Consider the following 10,831-nt stretch of genomic DNA (forward strand, 5'->3'; position numbering starts at 1 on the left):
CAGATCCTGCCCTTCTGTTATAAACAGGATTCAGTGTTTACTATGGGAATGAGAAAGCACTATGGATCTCATGTAAACAGATAAAATGGAACAAAATTGACAAAAGTTTGGTGAAGCAGTATTGGTCAGTGTGTAGCGTGCGGATAAATGAAAGTTTCATCTTTTCTTCTAGAACCTATGAATGAATTAAATCACTTGGGAGGATTTCAGGTCATAAAGCAAATTTTGATGCCCCACAATAAGAAAAAGCTGGCTGGAACCTCTTATCTGGAGAGGGGTCAAAAATCACCTCCTGGAGACGCCTTTTTTAAAAAATGTCTCACCTATGTTGGACAATGGGGTCATCTGGATGAGGGAAATCAATTTTTTGCTTGGCTTATGCTTTGGAGCAGTGGCTTTAAAATGTCCAAAAAGACCTACTAAGATTACTATTAAACTGCCACCATTATATGTTACCAGTGAAGCAGTGAGCCCCAAAGGTAGGGATAAGCTCTACCTCAGATGTCAATCACTGCTGGCCAAGGAAGATCACGTTAGGAAACATCTGCCTCCGCTACCAATTTAGGCAATCGAGTCTCTGCACTACAGAAAATGACATCCCGGACAGCTGATTTCAGACAGACTTTGTTCCTGTGTCAGGTACCACACCTTTCCAGTTTGGGCACAAGAACTCAAGTCAATGAGCCAGATTCATTTATTTTCATAAGTCATCTCTGACTACAGGACCAGGGTTGCTCTGGGCCTTCGACTGGCCTCAACTATGTCAGTTGTTTGTCATGATGACACAACTGTTATTCCCCAGTTTTTTCCTCTACAAGTGGAGAGACTTCCAATGAGGACCAAACAGGATTAGACCCTATTGTTAAAAGTTTCCTTTGGCTTTATTTTATAGTATCATCTCTATCATCATAAAACAATCACGAAACACAAGATGTTCCATGAAGCACTACACAAGCGAACTACATAGATGTTGTACCTACCCACTAGGGCTTGTGATAGAAATGACAGAGCACTTAAACTATGCAAATATGACAAGTCCCTATAAACAACAGAGTACAGAGGCTAAATCAGCAGGAAATAGAAAATACAAGCATATACAGAAAACTGAGTGGTAGGGATAAACAATACTGGTAAATATTATTACTATACACTTTTAAAAAATAGAGAAATTTGAAATCCAAGATAAGGAAAAGAAAAAATTTATACAGCTATGCTGCACTAGAAACATGAACAGCTAACACATAGCCTCATTGTAATATGAACTTTTTGGCAACATTGGGTAACAAGCAGCTTCCAAAAACAATGCCGTTCCAATTTTTTATTTTAAAAAAAAAAAAAAAGAATGTGTAGCCATCAGGGCAATTTTCTTTGAAAATGAACAGGCTTCATTTGTACCAAGGGAAATTACCAGAAAAGCTGTAGACACTCCCTCTCAGGAGATCTTTATAAATAGTATAACTTTTCACCTGTTTGTGTGGCTCTCTCAGAAAGCAGATAATAGGCAAGAAAATCCTTTCAAAATCCTCTTTCAGTGTCTCATTCTGGGTTATTCTCCAGTTATTCCACCTATTTGCCTTTGCCTCATCTTGCAGTCAACACTCTTGAGAAAGGACAGTTAAAAAGGAAGAAACAAATAGATGTCAGCATTCCTGAGAGAAAACTAGAATAGCTAATAAATATACAATCCTTTCTATATTCCAAGAGCTACTTAGTGCTCTACCAGAGTTTTCAAATAGAAGAAAAATCTGTTGCAATCTTCTTGTCTAGACCAAATCCATAGCCAACAGAAACCTTTCCATATGCCAAGTCCTAAGCTGAACATTTTATATGAGTGGTCTTATTCAATCTCACCACGACCCTATGAAATAGGCACTTTATTATTCCCATTTTATAGATGAGAAAACAGAGTCTTAGAAAGGTTATCTTGCACAAACTAACAGAATTAGGATCTGTTGGAGCTAAGATTAGTGTAATTACTTTCCTATGGCAGCTGTAAAAAAATTATAAAAAACAAGTGGCTTAAGATGACACATATTTTTGCTTGGGTCCAGGAGTTCAAGACCAGCCTGAGAAACATAGGAAGACCTCATCTCTACAAAAATAAAAAATCAGCCTCACGTGGTGGTGCACACCTGTAGTACCAGCTACTCGGGAAGCTGAGGCAAGAGGGTTGCTTGAGCCTAGGAGGTCGAGGCTGCAATAAGCTATGACTGTGCCACTGCACTCTGGCCTGAGCAACAAAATAAGACCCCCTTCTCAAAATAAATAAATGCATAAATAAATAACACAGTTTTTTTCTCTTACAATTCTGGAGGTCAGACTGCCAAAATCAGGTACAGTGGGCTAAAATCAAAGAACCAGTAGAGCTCTTTCCGGTGGCTCTGGAGGAAAAGCTGTTTCCTTACCTGTGCCAGGAGGGATGCAGTCCTCATTCCTCAGCTCATGGCCTGGCATCACATCCCCTTTCCTCTTCCTGTTCTTTCGTCACATCCCGTTCTCTTCTTTATCAAATATTCCTCTGCCTCCCTCTTATAAGGATGTTTGTGATGACGTAGGATTTACCTAGATAATCTAAGACAATCTCCCCATCTCAAAATCCTTAATTACATCCACAAAATCCCTTTTATCATATAAGGCAGCATTCACAGGTTCCCAGAATTAGGACCTGGATACCTTTGGGAGCTGTTATTATGCCTGCCACAATTAGCATTCCAACTATCTCCCATTCTCCCAAGCAGTATATGATCTTCTTTCTAGATGAGTAATTCCTAAAAAGCTAAATGACTGATTGTCAGCAAGTGAGTGGGTATCTCATATAAATTAAAGAGGTAAAAGTAAGTCATTTGTATGGATGGTAGCACAGTATTGGCAAGAGCCCTGGACTTGCAGTCAGAAAATGGAGTTTATTTTCATTAACTAGACATGCAAACTTGGACCAAACACTACATCTCTTGGTATCAGGAATAATAAAGAGGTGCCAATTCTGTATCAACAGAAGTAGAGAAGGATTCCACAAATCTCTTCAAGTTTCATGGGAAGTGTTGGACCCAATTATCAGCGTCTGCCCTACTTAATCCTTAATCTCCAGCCTTTTTTTTTTTTTTTTTTTGAGATGGGGGTCTCCCTGTGTTGCCTGGGCTGGTCTCAAACTCTTGGCCCCAAGCAATCCTTCTACCTCGGCCTCCCAAAGTACTGGGATTACAGGTATGAGCCACCACGCCCAGCCTCTGGTCTTTTTTAACTCCGATTTTATATGATTCAAGCCAGGATTGCCATCATCTGCATGCTTGACTGGGACTGGAGAATCCACTTCCAAGATGGCTTCTTCACATGGCTATTGGTAAGAGGCCTTACTTTCTTGTAACTCGGGGCAATCCATAGGCCGCTTGAGTGTCCTTACAACATGGTGATTGGCTTCCCCCAAGCAAATAATCCAGTAGAGAAAGCAAGGCAGAAGCCACAAAATGTTTTATGGCCTAGCCTTGGAAATGACAATACCATACCATCACTTCTGTACTCCATTGGTCATACACATTTATCCTCATACAGTGTGAGAGGGAGCTGCATCAGGTCATGGATACCAGGAAACAGAGTTAAGGCCATGCTAGAGGCTAATCACCACAATAAACCATGTGGACTAGTGCTTCCCAATAGCACTTCCATGTTGGTGTATATCTGGAGACCTCGTCAGTGTTGGGGAGAAAAAGTATTCTTTTCCTCACCTATAGGTGGGTTCATGGCCAAGATCACTACAACAAAAGACAGATTTAAAGCATATGAATTTATCTAGTGTTAAGTTTCATGAGACACAGGAAATTTCAGAGATGAAGACCCAAAGGAAACAGGGAAATCTGTGTGTTTTTATGGTTAGTCATCCAGAAGTATCATTGGAAGACAAGTAGGTATCACCAAATGGTGATAAACAGAGGAATTTAACAAGGCCAGTTTGTTCAGATTCTTTGATATGTTTCTGTATCTTCACTCATTTCTTCTGGGCCTAGGGAGAATGCCTCTGGAATGAGGGTCTTACAGCCTACTATAGATGTAGGTCAGAGAATTCTTTTATAGGATGTTTCAGGAGAAAATGTCCAAAGAATGTCAAAGAGACTTTTCCACTTCTGCTGTTTTCTCAAATGTCAAGATGCCATATTTGGGGGTAGTATATCCTGAACCCTACCAAAGCCTGTAACTCATTATACTTTGTGATGGTTAAGAGTGCTCTGTGGCTTTCAAGAAAAAAGCTAGCATCACAGAACTTGCATTTTTAAGAAGACAGCTCTGGCAGCAGAGCAGAGTAGTGGGGTAATGTGGTCCTTACTGCCTCTCAGATGCCCAAGACTCTCATGCAAACTGCTAGCCTGGCCTTCTAGCCTCACATGTGTCCCCAGCCTCTTCTTTCCATGTTTTCCATCTCTAGCTACTGTGACATTCTTATTATTCCCAAGACAGGCCTGGTTCTATTCAGACCACGCCTTGAATATCCTTCTCTGCTCAAAATGCCACATTTTCTACAAAGTCTCCTCGAAGTCCTGAGATAGAGCAAGTAGCTATTTCTAGTGTTTCCATAGCACTATGTTCATCTCTCTGTCAGAGCATTCATCATGCTTTTCCTTCAATAATTTGGTTATGTTTCATTCCCCCAAACATTCTCTGCATCCCTTGATGGCAGGGACCAAGGCTTTGCCCTATGGCCAGAATATCAGAGGACATAACAGATTTTTTTAAATTAATGAATAGACTTCTTTCAATAAGTTTTCTTTCTAACACACTTAGTGAATACCAACTAAGTAACAGGCACTCTGCTCGATCCCAAGTTACACACTAGTGATCAGTATGGTCAGGTCCCTGCTTCCAGGATGCATAGAGAGTATCCTTACACGGTACTTCATCAATGACAATATCCTTGTTCCCTCTCTTTCTCATTCCATTTCCTATTTTCCTACTACCTTTCTGTCTGTTTCCAACTGTCCTTTTTTCTTTGATGCTTCCCTAAGCATGACATTGCACACATGGGCATTGCTTAGATTGCTTAGTGTCTCTAATAAAGAGATAGATATAATGGCCAACAAGTTACCCCAGGTCCAGGTTTAGATTACGATTTTCATGTTGCCTGCAAAGCTATGGGTAAATGAAAATCTATTCCCATTTCCCAGATATCACTTAGAGAAAAATGAAGGAAAAAATAAGTCCTCCCATGGCTGCATGACTTGAAATTTTTATCTTTTCTTATCTTCACTCTCCCAAGTGAGTCAAATGCTCAAAACTGTTATTGTCTTTTAAAATGTTAATTAAAGTAATAGTGCTAGTGAAGACGATATAACTACCTAGAAGATATATGCTCCATCACTGCAGGAAATTTGGTCTCTTTTTACCTTGATAGACTCACAGCTCCTAGAATATTGCTAGCACACAGCAATGCTCATTGAACATTTTAAAATGTGTTCCTTAAAGCTATAATTTATTTTCCATTCATGCTAGGTTTAAAGATTACCTGAACTCTTTTCCATTAAAAATGGCTTATGTAGCTCAGTCAGGTCACTAAGCCTAAGTCTTGGTTGTTTTTTGCATAAAACAGGGACCTCATTAGTACCTCCCTCGCATGGGAATGTTTCGAGTATAAGAGAAAATGCACGCAAAGCATGTAATCTAATGTCTTCCTAGACTACAAACTGAAGAAACTCTTTGAGGCTTAATCCAGGGTCTATCTAATAATCTTTTATTGTCTGAACACATAGTTTAAAAAAAATGCTTATCTCTGGTCATCCATTATACACTGAGTAGATTGGCTTTCTTTAAAGTTAGGCTCTTTGAAACACAGGATATATCAAATCAAAACTTATTAAGCACTTATAATGTACCAGTTGTTATGTTAGGTACTAGAAATACAAAGAAAAACTAAGATATACTCCTTTACCTAAAGAACTTTACTGTATCATAAGGAAAATAGACAATATAATGGAAAATTACAGAACAAGATGTGAGGTTTGCTAAGATTGAGACAGACAAAAAGATCATTTAGGGGGAGCACCCGACCCAGCCTGGGAAAGAAGATCAGGGGAGGTTTTCCAGAGGATGTTAGTTACAAAGAAGTGAGAGTTACAGGAGCTGCTCTGAGTGGAAGGAGCAGGCTGAACAAAAGAACAAGGAGCAGAAATGACATGGTCAATTAAGAGCATGCAGGTGACACATTTTGACTGGGGCATATAATGAAAAACAAAATTATGTCAAGAACTAAAGCTGTGCGATGGTGAGCACAAGTCAGGTCTGCATGACAGGGCTTTGTATGTCATGCTGTCAGTTTTGGACTGTGTCTTTATAGCTAATGGAAAATCCACGAGTAATTTTAAGCAAGAGGGTGTCATCACCAGCTTTGCACTGTAGAAAGATCACTATGGTGAAAATGTAAGGATTTTACCTTACATTTTCTGGAAGGATGCTAGCATGGGTTCACCGCCTTTGGTATGCATAGCAATTACCTACAATTCTTTTTCACTAGGTCTAGTTGGGTTCAAACATAGGGGATTTGGATGCAGAAAATCTGTGATTTATACTTTGAGAAACAGGAAGAATTAAAAACAAAAACAAACAACAACAACAACAAAAACTATTGCAGTAATCTAGGAGTTGAGTTATGAGGGTGTCCACAAAGGCAATGGTAGTGAGATTGAAGAAAGTAGCTGAACTTGAAAAATATTAACAAGAACCTGGAGATTAACTAGATGTAAAGAAAGGAAGAGGGGAGACAGAGGCCTAGGCAACTGGGTAGACTTTCCACGAGATGAGAAATCACTGGAAATAGCAGGGCTGGAAAGAAAGCTGATTATTTCTTTCTTCAAATATTGAAGAGGAGGTACTTTGAAATATCCCTTTGGAGCTTTACTGTGTTGGAGTTTGAGAGGTCCAACAAACATCACCTCTCTTTCCTACCTGAGTTTGGGGCTAATTGAGAGGAATCTAGCATTTGGAAAAGCTATCACCTTTGTTACCCTAAAAGCTAGATCTGAAGACCTAGCTTGGGTACTGCAGCCCAGAATTGGGCAGATCTACGGACCTAGTCACAAAGGACAGAGCAGGGTGTGTGCTTCCTGCAGACAGCTGGATTCCAAAAACAAGATGCTGCTCTGGGAAGGTCCAGTTCCTTTCTCTAAATACACCAAGCAGAAAGACCATCTCTTCACCCTAGAAAAGTAGTGTGTAAAGGAGATTAGAAAGGCCGGAAGTGTTGCTCTGATGGAAGATCCTTTCACAGTGGAGACACCCCAGAAGTAAGGAAAAAGAATATGCAGCAGGGACTTAGAGGGACATGCATGGGGGGCACAAGAGGGTATTCTATGTGAAGAGCACTACTAGGAGCTGTGTAAGGGCTGCCTCGGTTTTTTTTTTTTTTTTTTTTTTTTTTTTTTTAAGGCGTATAATGAGAAGCAACAAGAACAGGTATACATTCATTTCCTATTGCTGCCATAACAAAGTAGCTCAAACTTAGGGGTTTAAACAATACAAATAAATCGTCTTATAGTTCTGAAGGTCCTATGTCCAACACACTCTCACTGGGTCAAAAATCAAGGTGTCAGCAGAACATGTTCCTTTCTGGAGGCTCTAGAGCAGAATCTTGCCTTACCCAGCTACATTCTATGGCTACATAGATCCCTACATTCTATGGCCCTCGGCCCTCTTCCTTCATCTTCAAAACCAACAATGGACAGCTGAGTTCTGTTCACATGGCACTACTCTGACCTCTTTTGCCTTCCTTTTCTACTTTTAAGCACCCTTATAATTACACTGGGCTCATCCAAATAATCCAGGATAATGTTCCCATTTTAAAGTCAACTGATTAGCAACTTTAATTCCCCTTCCCATGTAACCTAGCGTATTCTCAGTTTCCAGAGATTAGGACAGGGACATGTCTGGGAACCGAGGGAGGACTAGGGGAGGGAGGCATTGTTCTGCCTACCACAAAGCACTTTTCCAAAACATGAGAGGCACCAGCTTTTATAGGTGTTCTAGGAACAGTATTTGGATGTACTTCGCAGTGAAGAAAATAATTGGGCTATGAGAAGAAATGTCACTAAAAGTGCTATTGCCTGGCTCATAAGTTACCTCAGGAGCAGGAAACTCCACAGAAATCACTTAAAGTCACAGACACACTGATGTAGCTTTGAAAACTGTGAAAGGGGATAACCCATAATTTCTTTTTCGATAAAATGGCATGCCCCAGGGGTGAGCTAGATTTGCTTTGACAAGAAAGTAAACAAGGAGCAAGTGAAAGGAAATAAAAAATATATATAACCAAACTCTCATATTTCAGCTGTTGATGCTGCCTATAGTCAGCTGCAGCAGAGTGTGGAATGGATTCGAAACTGCCACTCATACCATTAGGTGTGTACCTGATTCAGCTCTAAGTCTCCATCCTCATAACAGTTCTCCTGTAAAAGGAAATAAATAATTCTGCCTTTAGTTTGTTTCTGTATAGTGTTAGTAAAAAAAAGTCAGGTTCTGCTTCATTAAGGTCTCTCTTTTTAGCTTGGTAAAACCTTTTGCTTCAAAATGTTTGCTTACACTCTCATTCTTGACTTTAAATCGTGTAAATTGCATGAATTTCCTACATGTAATTACAGATAGGGCACAACTTCCAGCCTCCCAACCTCCCCTACATGAGAAGGTCCACAAATTCTATCCCCCAGAAAGCAAATAAAAATCTGAACAAAAGAATAAAAATAACCACAAAAAAATTGTACACCAATATTTCTCATGAACACAGATACAAAAAATCTTTAACAAAACATGAGCAAACTGAATCTAGAAACACATAATTGATTTTCAATATTAAACTCAACTTACATTCCTAGGATGCATTTGGTCATAATATACAATTCGACTAATGTAATATACCATATCAATAGAAAAAAGGACAAACATCACTTTATTATCTCAATAGATGCAGAAAAGAATATTTGGGAAAAAAACCACCTTAAAACTCTTACCTTCTTGTGTTATAAAATGAATATTTGTATCTCTCCAAATTTCATATATTGAACCCTAATCCCTAACATGAAGGATTTGAATGTGGAGTCTTTAAGGGGTGATTAGATTGTAAAGGGGGAGCCCTCATAAATGGAATTATAGTAGTTCCCTCTTATCTATGGTTTAGCTTTCCACGGTTTCAGTTACCTGCAGTACAATACAATCAGATATTTTTTGAGAGAGACATATTCACCTTATTTTTATTAAAATATATTGTTATTTTATTATTAGTTATTGTTAATCTCTTATTGTGCCTAATTTATATATGAAACTTTATTGTAGGTATGTATGTATAGGAAAATATATAGTATATATAGGGTTTGGTACTATCTATGGTTTTAGGCATCTACTAGGGGTCTTGGAACATATTCCCTGTAGATAAGGAGGGACAACTGCAGTGCCCTCCTAAAAGAGACTTCAGAGACTCCCTTGGCCCTCCCACCATGTGAGGTTACAGTGAAAAGGCCACCGTCTCTGAATCAGAAAGCAGGCCCTCACCAGATATGAAATCTCTGGCGCCTTGATCTTTGATTTCATAGCTCCCAGACTGTCAGAAAAACATTTCTGTTGTTGATAAGCAACTCAATCAATAGTATTTGTTATACCAGCCCAAATGAATTAAGGCATCTCACGTAATATGGCAAAACTAACTCAAAACTGATCACAAACCTAAATGGAACAGGTAAACTAGAAAGCTTCCAGTAGAAAATATAGAAGAAAATCTTCATGCCTTTGCGTTACTGATAGAGTTCTTAGTCACCAAAATCACGATCCATAGAAGAAAAAAACTAACAAATTGGACTTATCAAAATTTAAAACATTTATACCTCATCAAAATTAAAGACACTTGCACTTCATTTTTGAAAATAAAAAAGGAAAGCCAAAAAGTAGAAGGAAATATTTGCAAATCATATATTTGATAAAGGACTTACACCAGGCAACATAGCAAGACCTCATCTCTAATTAAAAAATAAATAAGGCTGGCATGGTGGCACACATCTGTAATCTTAGTACTTTGGGAGGCCAAGGCAGTTGGATCACTTGGGTCAGGGGTTCGAGACCAGCCTGGCCAATATGGTGAAACCCCATCTCTACTAAAATTACAAAAATTAGCCAGGTGTGGTGGCTGTAATCCCAGCTACTCAGGAGGCTGAGACATGAGAATCGCTTGAACCTGGGAGGCAGACATTGGCGTGAGCCAAGACCGTGCCATTGCACTCCAGCCTGCACAGAGTGAGACAGTCTCAAAGAAAAAAACAAAAAAATTTCTCCCACTCTGTAGATTTCCTGTTCACTCTGACAACAGTTTTTTTGCTGTGCAGAAAGCTCTTTAGTTTAATTAGATCCCATTTGTCAATTTTTGCTTTTGTTGCAATTGCTTTTGGTGATTTCATCATGAAATCCTTGCCCATGCTTATGCCCTGAGTGGTATTGCCTAGATATTTTTCTAGGGCTTGTTGTTGTTGTTGTTGTTGTTGTTGTTGTTGTTGTTTTCCTTTTTTTGAGACAGGGTCTCACCCTGTTGGCTTACTGGAGTGCAGTGGCGAGATCTTGGCTCACCCCAATCTCTGCCTCCCCGGCTCAAGTAGTTCTCCTGTCTCAGCCTCCCAGGTAGCTGGGATTACAAGCGTGCACCACCACACCAGCTAATTTTTGTATTTTTAGTAGAGACAGGGTTTTGCCATGTTGGCCAGAGTGGTCTCAAACTCCTAATCTCAGCTGACTGGCCCACTTTGGCCTCCCAAAGTGCTAGGATTACAGGTGTGAGCCACCGCACCCAGCCTTCTTCTAGGGTTTTTATAGTTTTGGG

General features: G+C 39.5%; 1 long non-coding RNA gene across 2 annotated transcripts in view; it reads right to left on the reverse strand.

The window, feature by feature from the left end:
- The window catches only part of LOC131381780 (uncharacterized), a 39,625-nt gene extending 32,398 nt beyond the window's left edge, over positions 1–7,227 (reverse strand). Inside the window, exons 1-2 of one of the 2 annotated variants that reach the window (XR_009210721.1) lie at positions 7,052–7,227; positions 1,467–1,600 (exon numbers count right to left, since the gene is read on the reverse strand). This is a non-coding gene — a long non-coding RNA (uncharacterized LOC131381780). Of the gene's footprint in view, positions 1–1,466; positions 1,601–2,405; positions 2,616–7,051 lie in introns of those variants that run through there. The other variant, XR_009210720.1, reaches the window with a different exon arrangement.
- Between the last annotated feature and the right edge of the window lie 3,604 nt (positions 7,228–10,831).

This window comes from Hylobates moloch, unplaced genomic scaffold (assembly GCF_009828535.3).
Source record: "Hylobates moloch isolate HMO894 unplaced genomic scaffold, HMol_V3 SCAFFOLD_2, whole genome shotgun sequence".
Classification (NCBI taxonomy): Eukaryota; Metazoa; Chordata; class Mammalia; order Primates; family Hylobatidae; genus Hylobates; species Hylobates moloch.